Source organism: Prionailurus viverrinus, chromosome A2 (assembly GCF_022837055.1).
Source record: "Prionailurus viverrinus isolate Anna chromosome A2, UM_Priviv_1.0, whole genome shotgun sequence".
In the NCBI taxonomy this organism is placed as follows: Eukaryota; Metazoa; Chordata; class Mammalia; order Carnivora; family Felidae; genus Prionailurus; species Prionailurus viverrinus.
In genome coordinates, this window is record NC_062562.1 from 6000009 (window position 1) to 6013671 (window position 13663).

Sequence of the window (13663 nt, forward strand, 5' to 3'; positions counted from 1 at the left end):
TACCATTTCATTTTTTTTTAATTTTCATCCAAATTAGTTAGCATATAGTGCAACAGTGATTTCAGGAGTAGATTCCTTAGTGCCCCTGACCCATTTAGCCCATCCTCCCTCCCACAACCCCTCTAGTAACCCTCAGTTTGTTCTCCATATTTATGAGTCTCTTCTGTTTTGTCCCCCTCCCTGTTTTTAGATTATTTTTGTTTCCCTTCTCTTATGTTCATCGGTTTTGTCTCTTAAAGTCCTCATATGAGTAAAGTCATATGATTTTTGTCTTTCTTTGACTAACTCATTTCACTTAGCATAATACCCTCCAGTTCCATCCACGTAGTTGCAAATGGCAAGATTTCATTCTTTTTGATTGCCGAGTAATACTCCATTGTATATATATATACACCATCTTGTGCCATTTCAGACCAGTTTAGAAAGCCTGCTATGCTTTCCCTAAAAGGAGATCTTTATGAAGAATAAAACATTTTATAACCTCTTGTATGTGTGGCATTATCAGCCTCAACATCCAAGCCAAATTTTGAATAGGAGTCAATCCTATTTCTGCAGTGTCCTATTGATGCAGTGACTAGGGCATGAGGCAGTGACCACCACCAGATGAGGTCTTTCTTCTCTTGGTCTGGCTTGCTCACTGGCTCTGCTGCCTCATGGCAAGCATGCACTCTGGACTGTGCTGCACTGTGATGCATTTCTTGAGCCCTTCCAATCCTTTCTTAGAGATCCAAATGACCTAATTTAGAAGTGTCAATAATCACTTTCCACCAACAATAATCACTTGGTTGTTAGAGACAAGAGTATGGGATGGGGTCTTTTTCTTTTAACATTTATCTTTGTGAGGGGAGCTAGCACAAGTGGGGGAGGGGTAGAGAGAGGGGGACAGAGGATCTGAAGCATGCTCTGTGCTGACAGGCTGACAGCAGTGAACCTGATGTGGGGCTCGAACTCACCAAGCACAAAATAATGACCTGAGTCTAAGTCGGATGGACGCTCAACTGACTGAATCACCCAGGTGCCCCAGGATTGGGTCTTTTCTTAATGTGGCCCTGGGTCTTGTGTTTTGGCCCAGACCTATCCATGTCTTAGAATAAAGCTGTGACTGACATTAGGGTTGAGGAAAGGCTCTTACCCTGACTGTTGTGTGTTTCAAACCAGCATTGGCCTCTATGGGTGCTCAAGGGAAAGAGTACACCCTGTGCATGATCTAGGTCCATTGGGTGGTTGCACATGGAAGTGTCATGGGAGAGATATAAAGGGAAAGAGAGACAGAGGGAGGAAAATAAAGGAGGAAGGGGAGAGGGGAGGGGAAGGAAGGAGAAGGAGAAGAAAAGCAGTCATTGTGTGTCATATGAGGTCTGCACTCCTAAAAACAGATTGGGACCTTTCAATACCTCTGCTGTTCCTGTTGCCCATGCCTTTGTCACAACAAAGATCCAGACCCTCAGGGTTATAGGGAGAAACATCCATAGCATCCCTGTAGCACAGTAAAGAGGTTAGTGTAGACCAGGCTTAGGCATGGGGTATATAAACCCTATAAAACAATCATCATCATGGAAGAGGCCCCTCATCATGAAGATCCTGGCTTGAGGCTCTCTGGAGAAATAAATTTACAAATATGAGCAGGATGGAGAGGACCTCCTTTGAAATATATACAGTGTTTAAAAATAAAGAAAAAAAAAGAAAAGAAAGAAAGAAACTTGCATATGGGGAAGGAGACAAAAAATAGAACAGGTATACAATTTGATCCAATTAGAAATCTGAAATGTACTAAAATACTTTATGGAACAAAAAATAAAAAGGTGCTGATTGGCTTTCCATCTCTTCACACAGGTACTGAATTAACTCTAATATCTGCTGAAATGCACCAGTTGGCAAATTTCATGTTCTCAATCAATACAGGGGTTCAGGTTACAGTCATTTCTTGGGATCCCATTAAATTTAAACAACCTGCCCTCTAGAATCTTAGGGAGGAGGTTCTTGAACATAAGAACAGTGAAAAAACATGTATGCTTCACCTTCACCATTAAAACTATTGCCTTGCCCTCAAAGATCCCACAATGGGCATGAACACTCTGACCCTATGAGGAGTAAACTAAAATTGAATTTAGTCTTTGGCACTGTATAGGAAAAACCCACGCACTTTTTCACCTCCTCCAATTCTCCATTATTTTACACAGAATACTTTCCCCCCACACTAAGCAATTCTCTACAAGAGCTGAATGTCCTACAGTTTAACTCAGTTCTGACACTATCTGCCTGGAGTGTCAGATCCCAGAGGATGAGGGCTCAGTCTCACAAGACTGCTCCCACCCCACTTCAGATGCCAGTCGCGAGTAGTATGTCCGTCATGTTCTGGCCAATTTCTGTCTGATTTGGCTACAAACCAGGGGTTCCCATGGCCCCTTCCTCAGGGTTTAGTTAATTTGATTTGTCACTCTGGAAGAGTGCTTGGAGGAAACCACTGAATCTCATTCATTTGTCATACAGGACATCCCTGGAAGAAAAGAAAACTTAGACGGGAAAGCCTCTAGTGTATGGAAGCCATATTGATTACATTGTCTTCCTGTGAACTAACAAAGGGTAATCAATATTATATATATTATATGTACATATAATATACATAATACATATACATACACATACACTATGCTAACCACAGTGTAGGTGCTGAGGAATGAATGAGGCTCAGTTGTTTCCTGCTGACATTCTGCCTGGAGTGACCTAGAAAGAAAAAGGAAAGGCAGGTTGAGATGTTGGTTGGTTTTCTTTTGTTTGTTTGTTTGTTTTAATATTTTACTTCACCAACTATGTCAAAATATATTATAATTTCACCAATAAACAACATTGAGATATTTACATTCTTTTTTGAACATCTTCAAAATCTGGTATCTCGTATGGGCAGAACATGTCAATTTGGACCACTCACATTTCACGGGCTCACAAGCCACATGAAACTAAATTGTACGGAAAGATATTGCCCACACCCTGTGCCTTGTGAATAGAGTCTTGATACTCAGATCCAAACCTGACTTCACCCCTTTTGACCCCAGGACTTGGTGAAAATAAATAAGAATGCTGTGCTCTGTTCCTCAATTGTGCACCTGTGTTTTGGGAAGGATTATGTACACGAAAATAAAAAGCTGCATAGCACAAAGTTCAGAGCCTGGCACATGGAGACTCTCAATAAAGTGTTGTAGAATGGCTACTCTCCTCATCACCATCATGATTACCATCATCACATTCATGATCCTTTTGGAGTGCTTAGGGAACAATTTGGAGACATCCATTTCTTGCTCTCATGTGAGTGTGGCATATGGAAGCTAGAAATGGTGTTGGAGGAGAGCAGAATTCTGAATGAGATTCTGAAATTCCCAACAGGAAAAAGAACATCAACTTCATAGGCCTCTGAGCTGAAACTTTGCATATGGCTGTCCTCCCATCTGGCCAGCCCCAGCTTGTCTTGCTGAGGAGGAAACAGTTCCCCACAGTCCCTCTTCCATCCACCATCTTCCTGGACACTCACTGGTCTGTGCTATACCTCTGCCGGGTCATGACATAGGAGTTTGGATCCATCCTCCCCTCCTGCCTGGTAAGGGATGATGGCTGAGGTTTTGTGCTCAGGACTGGCAGGAAGACAGCCTCAGGCATCAATCTTGTTCTGCAGATGATGACTCTTGGAGGAGAAGACACAGTATGAATCCTAACGGAATTGCCATCCAGAAAGGCTGGAGGCACTGGCTAATTATTTACTACTGTATGACCTTGAGAGCTCAATGCACAGAGCTCATAATTAGAAAAATTGGTCCATGCTATCCCACTCTCTCAGGACTTCCTAATAACAAAAGAATAAAATGAGAAAAGTGACTGTAGTTAGAAGGGTCTAGGCCCTTCTTTCTCTCTGGAGAAAGCTCATCTGTCTGTACACTTTCCTTCTGACTTCTAATTTCAAGGATCTTAATATAAAATACAGACGCTTTTTTTTTTCCAATTTAATGTATGGCTTTTTGACTTTGACATCTACAAATCGATTATGTCAGTCATGTAAATTAGGGAGAATTTGGTTTTCCACAACAAGAATCAGAGGCTATTTCCATCTTCTAAGTTAAAATTTATGTTCCTAAGAGGAACTTCCTTTTCCCGTTTTTAGGGGTTTTTGTTCCCTTATTTAAATGACAGCCCAAGTTCTAATTTTTCTGTTTCTTTGGTGTATGTTGGCATATTAAGTACTATTAATTTTTATATGTTTATTTATAACTTGCTACTTCTCTTAAATAAACAAGAGTATCTAACAAGACTGCAATGACTGTGCCAGCTGGAGTTACAGTCCCCTCAAAGTTTGACTGGGAGAAGACCTATTTCCAAGCGCACTCACATAGCTGTTGGAAGGATGGACTCCCTGTGGGCTGTTGGCCAGAGGTATTCTTCAGTTCTCTGCCACATGGGTCTTTCATGGGGAAGCAACATAGCAGCTGGCTTCCATCAGGATAAGCAGGCAGGTGACAAGGAAACTACACACAGGAAGTTGAAAGCCAGAGTCTTTTTGTACCCCAATCTCAGAAGTGACATCCCATCAGTGTTGCCATGTTGTGCTGGTTGGAAACAAGTCACTAGGCCCAGGACACACTTAAGGGGATAAGTCTCCACTTTGGTATAAATCCAGGAGGTGGAGGTCTTTGGGAACATATGAGAATCTACCCACCATGCAGGTCTCACCGTTTTTCAGGACATTGGTCTTAAACACCACAAGACTTTGAAGATGTTCTCTCTGCTTCCCAACACAGCCCACAACCCATAACACCAAAAGACTCTCAACAAAATTCCTCTGCAAAAGATCTGACATGTGAGCAGAAATGGCCACTGATTTGGTATTGCTGCAGACCCTACCATGTTGCTTCAGGACATGAAGCTAATATAGCTTCTCTTCTACCCCCAGGGTAGAAGATCCAAGGTAGATGTCTACATCCATTGACATCACACCAAACTGAGCCGTTCTGTGCTCAAATTTAACAAACATCCCCAGTAGTTTCTGATTTCTACACATTGAGAAGAATTCATTTGCCCTCGAATATATTTTCTTTACATTACGTTGTGTTCACAAATCCTAACATTTAAATAAATGGCCCGTTGAGGGGAGCCTGGGTGGCTCAGTCGGTTAAGCGCCCGACTTCAGCTCAGGTCATGACCTCGAAGTTTGTGAGTTCAAGCTCCGCATCAGGCTCTGTGCTGACAGCTCAGAGCCTGGAGCCTGCTTCAGATTCTGTGTCTCCTTCTCTCTCTGCCCCTTCCCCACTTGTGCTCTCTGTCTCTCAAAAATAAGTAAATGTAAAAAAAAAAATTTTTTTTAACATTTATTTATTTTTGAGACAGAGAGAGACAGAGCATGAATGGGGGAGGGTCAGAGAGAGAGGGAGACACAGAATCCGAAACAGGCTCCAGGCTCTGAGCTGTCAGCACAGAGCCCGATGCGGGGCTTGAACTCACAGACCGTGAGATCATCACCTGAGCTGAAGTCAGACGCTTAACCGACTGAGCCACCCAGGTGCCCCCCAAAAAATTTTTTAAATAAATGGTCTGTTGGTTTTTTTCTGGGTGACAAAATAAATTGTGTGAAAATATTGGTCCCTCACAACCTGCCACAGCCTATCATGTGGTTCTCCTGGTTCAGAGGAGTCTGGGTGAGTAACTCAGAGAACGGCTTATCATTAACTGATGCAAAGAAAAATCAATTAATCCAAGATGCTGAAGAAGCAACCCTGGCCTCTGCCACACCCACCTGAGAGATCAATAATTAACCATCCATGAGCAAAAACAGCTCTGGAAGAGCTCAGGAGTCTACTTAAGAAACTTCAGCAAACAGTGACTAACCACACAAAAGGGAATAACCTGAGAATAAGGTTAACACAAGAATAACTACACAAAAGGGAAGAAAGAATAGCTTCATTTTGCCTGCATCATTCCATCCCTCAGCTAGCACTGCTCAGCAGCCAGAGGGTATTCCTCAGCTAGAAGAGCTCCTCTCAAAAGGAAAGGGAGAGTAGGGTGAGTGACCAGTTTGCCCTGAGGTTCAGGGCTCTGCACAAAGGACCTGCTTCTGGTATACCCCACCCAGAGAATGGCAAAGCTTGCACATATAGATGCAGCTAGAAACAAGGAAGAAGTGTAAGCACTACCAATATCAACCACAAGCAGGTATGGTAATGACATAAAAATAGACACAGAAACCAATAGTACAGACTCAACAGCCCAGAAATAAACCCCTGCATATATAGTCAACAAATATTTAACAAGAGAACCAAGAACACTCAATGTGGAAAGGATATTATTTTCAAAAAATAGTGTTGGGAAGGGGCATCTGGGTGGCTTAGTTGATTCACTCTTGATTTCAGCTCATGTTTTGCAAGATGGAGCCCCATGTTGGGATCTGCACGGAAAGCATAGAGTCTGCTTGGGATTCTCTCTGCCTATCTCTCTCCCCCTACCCAACTCACACTCTGTCTACAAAAAAAAAAAAAAAGTTTGGAAAACTAAATTACTACATGCAGAGGAATAAAATTGGACCCTTATCTTACACTACTCACAAAAACGAACTTGAAATGGGTTAAAGATTTAAACAGAGGACCTGAAAACATAAAACTCCTAGAAGAAAACATAGGGTAAAAAACTCCTTCACATTGGTCTGGCAGCAATTTCCTAAACAGGACACCAAAAGCACAAGCAACAAAAGCAAAAATAAATAAGTGGGACTACATCAAAGTAAAAAGCTTCTGCACAGTAAAAGAAACAACAAATGCAAAAGCAACCACGGAATGGGAAAATGAGAGGACATATTTGGAAATCATATATCTGATAAAGAGTTAATATCCAAAATATATAAAGAACTCACACAACTCAAGGACTAATAATAATAATAATAATAATAATAATAATAAATGGGCAGAAGAACCAAGCAAGCAGTTTTCTAAAAGTAGACTAACAAATAACCAATGGGTGCATGAAAGTGCTTGACATCACTCATCATTAGGGAAATGCAAATTGAAACCACAATGAGATATCAACTCAGACCTGTTAAAATTACTGCCTTCACACATAGACCAATGGAATAGAATAGAAACCCCAGAACTAGACCCACAAACGTATGGCCAACTAATCTTTGACAAAGCAGGAAAGAACATCCAATGGAAAAAAGACAGTCTCTTTAACAAATGGTGCTGGGAGAACTGGACAGCAACATGCAGAAGGTTGAAACTAGACCACTTTCTCACACCATTCACAAAAATAAACTCAAAATGGATAAAGGACCTGAATGTGAGACAGGAAACCATCAAAACCCTAGAGGAGAAAGCAGGAAAAGGCCTCTCTGACCTCAGCCGTAGCAATCTCTTACTCGACACATCCCCAAAGGCAGGGGAATTAAAAGCAAAAATGAATTACTGGGACCTTATGAAGATAAAAAGCTTCTGCACAGCTAAGGAAACAACCAACAAAACTAAAAGGCAACCAACGGAATGGGAAAAGATATTCGCAAATGACATATCGGACAAAGGGCTAGTATCCAAAATCTATAAAGAGCTCACCAAACTCCACACCCGAAAAACAAATAACCCAGTGAAGAAATGGGCAGAAAACATGAATAGACACTTCTCTAAAGAAGACATCCGGATGGCCAACAGGCACATGAAAAGATGCTCAACGTCGCTCCTCATCAGGGAAACACAAATCAAAACCACACTCAGATATCACCTCACGCCATTCAGAGTGGCCAAAATGAACAAATCAGGATGCTGGAGAGGATGTGGAGAAACGGGAACCCTCTTGCACTGTTGGTGGGAATGCAAATTGGTGCAGCCCCTCTGGAAAGCAGTGTGGAGATTCCTCAGAAAATTAAAAATAGACCTACCCTATTACCCAGAAATAGCACTGCTAGGAATTTACCCAAGGGATATAGGAGTGCTGATGCATAGGGGCACTTGTACCCCAATGTTTATAGCAGCACTTTCAACAATAGCCAAATGATGGAAAGAGCCTAAATGTCCATCAACTGATGAATGGATAAAGAAATTGTGGTTTATATACACAATGGAGTACTACATAGCAATGAGAAAGAATGAAATATGGCCCTTTGTAGCAACGTGGATGGAACTGGAGAGTGTGATGCTAAGTGAAATAAGCCATACAGAGAAAGACAGATACCATATGTTTTCATTCTTATGTGGATCCTGAGAAACTTAACAGAAACCCATGGAGGAGGGGAAGGAAAAAAAAAAAAAAAGAGGTTAGAGTGGGAGAGCGCCAAAGCATAAGAGACTCTTAAAAACTGAGAACAAACTGAGGGTTGATGGGGGGTGGCAGGGAGGGGAGTGTGGGTGATGGGTATTGAGGAGGGCACCTTTTGGGATGATCACTGGGTGTTGTATGGAAACCAATTTGACAATAAATTTCATATGTTGAAAAAAAATACTGTCTTCAAAGATACTATAACAAATGTTGGCAAAAGTAGAGAAAAGCGAACCCATGTGCACTTTTGTGGGAATGTTCCTCAGTACAAACACGATGGAAACGGCATGTGGATGTCTCAAAGTATTGAAAATAGAACTAGCATATGATCCAGAAACCCCACTTCCAGGTATATATTCAAAAGAAATTAAAACAGGATCTCGAAGAGATATCTGTGCTCCCATGTTCATTGCAGCACTATTCACATTAGCCAAAATACAAAAATAATCTAAATGTCCTTCAACAGACAAACAGATAAAGAAGATGCAATATGTATCCATACACACAAAAGAGAATATTAGTAAGCAAAAAGAAAGAAGTAAATTTGGGGTGCCTGGGCGGCTCAGTGGGTTAAGTATCCAACTCCTGATCTTGGCTCAGGTCATGATCTCATGGTTCGAGTGTTCAAGCCCTGTGTTGGCCTCTGCAATGACAGCATGGAGCCTGCTTGGGGTTCTCTCTCTCCCTTCCTCTTTCTCTGCCCCTTCCCTGCTCACTTGCTCTCTCTCTTTCCCTCTCAAAAATAAATAAATAAACGTTTTTTAAAAAGAAAGAAACAAGCAAATTCTGCCATTTGCAACATAGATGGACCTTGAGGACATGATGCTAAGTGAAATAAGTCAGAGAAAGACAAATACTGCATACTATCTCTTATATGTGGAATCTAAAACAACCAAACTCAAACAAACAAAAAGTAAAAAACTGGTTACCAGGGGATAGAGGGTAGGGAAAATAGGGATATGTTGGTCAAAGGGCACAAACTTTCAGCTATCAGATAAATAAATTCTGAGGATCTAATGTACAGCATGATGACTGTACTATATCATATACTTGGAAGTTGCTGAGAGAGTAGATCTTAAATGTTCTCACCACAAAAAAGATATGGTACTTATGTGATATATGGAATTGTTAACTAACTCTGTAGTTGTAAATCACTTTGCAATATATCAGTGTATCAAATCAATACACTGTACATTTTGAACTTACACAATGTTGTATGTCAATTATATCTCAATAGAGTTGAAAAAAGAAATTTATCAACCTTAGGATATAATGATGATAATGATATCTATATTTATTTAGTTGTTACCATGAGCATATTGTCTTTTTATTTTTACTTTTCTTTAAATTATTTTGTTAATGTTTATTTATTTTTGAGAGAGAGAGACAAATGTATGAGTTGGGGAGGAACAGAGAGAAAGGGAGACACAGAATGCGAAGCAAACTCCAGCCTCTGAGCTGTCAGCACAGAGCCCGATGTGGGGCTTGAACTCATAGACTGCGAGATCATGACCTGAGCCGAAGTCGGACACTTAACCGACTGAGCCACCCAGCTACCACCCCCCTTTTGTTTTCCTGCTTTTTTTTTTTTTCAACATTTATTTATTTTTGGGACAGAGAGAGACAGAGCATGAACGGGGGAGGGGCAGAGAGAGAGGGAGACACAGAATCGGAAACAGGCTCCAGGCTCTGAGCCATCAGCCCAGAGCCCGACGCAGGGCTCGAACTCACAGACCGCGAGATCGTGACCTGGCTGAAGTCGGACGCTTAACCGACTGCACCACCCAGGCGCCCCTCCTGCTCTCTTTTTAATCCTAGAGTGCTTTCAGCTAAATATTACTTAAAATGAAGGATCAGAGGCCATGAAAGTTATAAAAATATATCCCAGTGCACTCAGCTAATGAGTTAGCTGATGGTGAAGCCAGAGCTGACGTTACAAGTCAAATTTTGGCCTACAAAGCCTGTATGTTGGAACTATACACTGGCCTGTCAATATACTACAACAATTTGCCCTATCGACTCCTTACTATATCCTAAATTGTGTTCTATCATTACATTTGATGATATCTTCTCAATCAGCCTCTCATTTAGATGCTCTTACTATCATAACTCTACAGATAAGAAATTAAATAGAAATATGTTATGTATCATACTCAAAGTCACACTGTTTGTAACATCAAGTTACTTATAAATTACTGGAATGTTTATTTAAATTAACTTCCTTAATGGTATAATAAGAATTACCATATACCATCTGACTGGCCCATGGCACAATTATATATAATTATTTCATGGCCTCAGAGGATAAACACTGTTGCACTTCATTTGCTGCTGAGGATTCTGAGGCTCAGAAAAGAACTTTGACTTACTAATTTGCAAATTTTTGAGCCAATACCAGGCCATGGAGTATTTTCCTATCCCACATTTTTTCTATTATCTGTGTTTCCTATTCTTTTTTGGGTTTTGGTTTTTTTTTTTCTTTTTTTTTTTGATGTTTATTTATTTTTGAGAGAGATACAGAGTGTGAGCGTGGGAGGGGAAGGGGCAGAGAGAGAGGGAGATACAGAATGCAAAGCAGGCCCCAGGCTCCAGGCTGTCAGCACAGAGCCTGATGCAGGGCTCAAACTCATGAACAAGATCTTGACCTGAGCCGAAGTCAGACACTCAGCTGACTGAACCACCCAGTCTCCTTCTGTGTTTCCTATTCTAATCAAGTGTTGTCCCACCACATTTACATGGCTGTATGAATCTTCCAGTCTTTTCCCATGCTCAGCTTTCTTCTAAATCTAAACCTAAAAACAAACAAACAAAACCAAAGTGCTGCCACTGGGTAGAGTCTACCATCTGACAAAAAAGGCAGCATCACTTTCCCCCTTACCAAGGTTCTTTGGCCATCACTTAGGTCTGCATAAATGGATAGGCAAATATAGAAATGTGGTAATTTTTCTTGGATGGTAACTTCCCGCTAACTGTTTTGGCTTCATCATCTGTCAATGTCATGCCTTTCTCCAATATCAAGTTCCTTATCCATGTAGTTGGTAGATGATTTACCATAGAGGTAAAAGACAGGGTAAATTAAAGTAACTTTTGGACAGGTTTTCAGAGAACCAAGATTACTACCAATAAACTACATATGACATTTCTAAGGAAAGATGGATACCAAATGGAGCCCAAAGACTGGTTTATCAATGACAGAAGACAAGACGGTAAGGCAACAAAGTGAAGTCCTAAACAGGCTGTTTGTTACCAGACAAAGAAAAGAGCTCACCTTTGCTGACAACATAAACCTTTGCTGCTGAGGATTTTTTAAAAAGGAGGACAAAGTACAATTTATTTATAATGAAATTTGTGACTTTATAATCCTCAGACACCATTAGAGCCACTCATCTACTGGAAATATGATTCCAGGACTTAGATCTCAGTTGTACATTCCTAAATCTATATTTAAAACCACCTTTATTTTATGAGCTCATTATGCAATATTCCAACTGCACACAACTTATTACACACCTTTCGCCTCATGTTATAATTTAACATTCAGGGTTCGGTCAAGAAAAAAAAAATCAATGGATTATTGTAATAAAGAGAATTAAGTGTAGGTAGTTGAGTAAATAGCTACTTCAGGACAAAGCAAAAGATGGGAAAATGTGGTGACAGATGGAAGCCAATAAATACCAAGGGCTTAGGGTTTTTAGAGGTAGGAGTGAACTTTAATTTTAGAGTGTAATATAATTTGCTGACCATTATTAAAAATATGTAACAACTCATTTTTGATTTTTTAAATGTTTGTTTATTTTTGAGAGAGATAGAGACAGAGCATGAGTGGGGAGAGGGGGAGAGAGAGAGGGATACACAGAATCCAAAGCAGTCTCCAGACTGAGCTGTCAGCATAGAGGCCAATGCAGGGCTTGAACTCATGAACTGTGAGATCATGACCTGAGCCGAAGTTGGACACTCAACCGAGTCACCCAGGAGCCCCCAAATTATGCAACAACTCTTAACTGTAGAGAACAGACTGAGGGTTGCTGGAGGGGAGGTGGGTGGGGGGATGGGCTAGATGGATGATGGGTACTAAGGAGGGCACTTGTTGTGATGAATCAGCGAATTCTACATCTGAAACTAATATTGCACTCTACATCAACTAACTGGAATTTACGTAAAATTTTGGAGAAAGAAAAAAATATATATATGGAAAACAAAGCAGGGATTTCAAGAGACCCACTCTAGCATTACAGGATAAGTATAGAAGGATGAGTTTGGAGCAGAAAGAGTTGACAACCAGCACAAGGGAAAAGCTTATTGTGTTGAAGGACAATATATTTGAAGAAACCCCTTGCTTCGAGCTACAGTACGTTTTTTATGACTTAGCCTTTTGAGCTTGATCTCTTTAGCAACTCACAACTAAACCATCTTGGGTGCTTTTTAAAAAACCCTCATACCTAGACACACACCTGTCCAACTAAATCAGAATCTCTGGTGATGAGACTCAGTCATCATTAGTTATAAAACTTCTCAGCGTATTCTATACAATCCATGATTGGGGGCTGCCTGGGTGGCTCAGTCGGTTAAGTGTCCAACTTCAGCTCAGGCCATGATCTCACCATTCATGAGTTTGACCCCACACTGGGCTCCGCACTGACAGTGCAGAAGCTGCTTGGGATTCTATCTCCCTCTGTCTGTTCCTCCTCCACTTGTGTGCTCGTGTTCTCTCTCTCTGTCAAAATAAATAAACTTAAAAAAAAATCCAAGATTGAGGGCCAGTAATGGCATATTTAGACATTACCCGGATAAATAGCTTTGACAGATGCAAAATTTGTATGGAAAATAAACAGAAACCATGGGAAAGGATATAAATTTTAAGTATATAAAAGGAAGAATGCACCCTGGATACCAGGGTAATTGAGGAGAACTTCTCATGCATTCATTATGATGTACAAAGTGTCCCAGAATACTCCTCCAATCCAATTAAAAACAAATTTTAAAAAATAGTATTCATGTATGAAACATGAAGAGGAATGAAAACCATGAGACTTAAAAAATAATGGGGCCCAGAAAGCAGTATTTGCTGATCTACATGTTTGGTTTGGCTGATTTTTTCTTTTTTTTTTTTCTTTTTTTTTTTTAATTTTTTTTAACGTTTATTTTTGAGACAGAGAGAGACAGAGGATGAACGGGGGAGGGTCAGAGAGAGGGAGACACAGAATCTGAAACAGGCTCCAGGCTCTGAGCTGTCAGCACAGAGCCCGACGCGGGGCTCGAACTCACGGACTGCGAGATCATGACCTGAGCCGAAGTCAGACGCTTAACCGACCGAGCCACCCAGGCGCCCCTGGTTTGGCTGATTTTTTCAACACACACTTCAAAAAGGAATGCACACATACTGAGA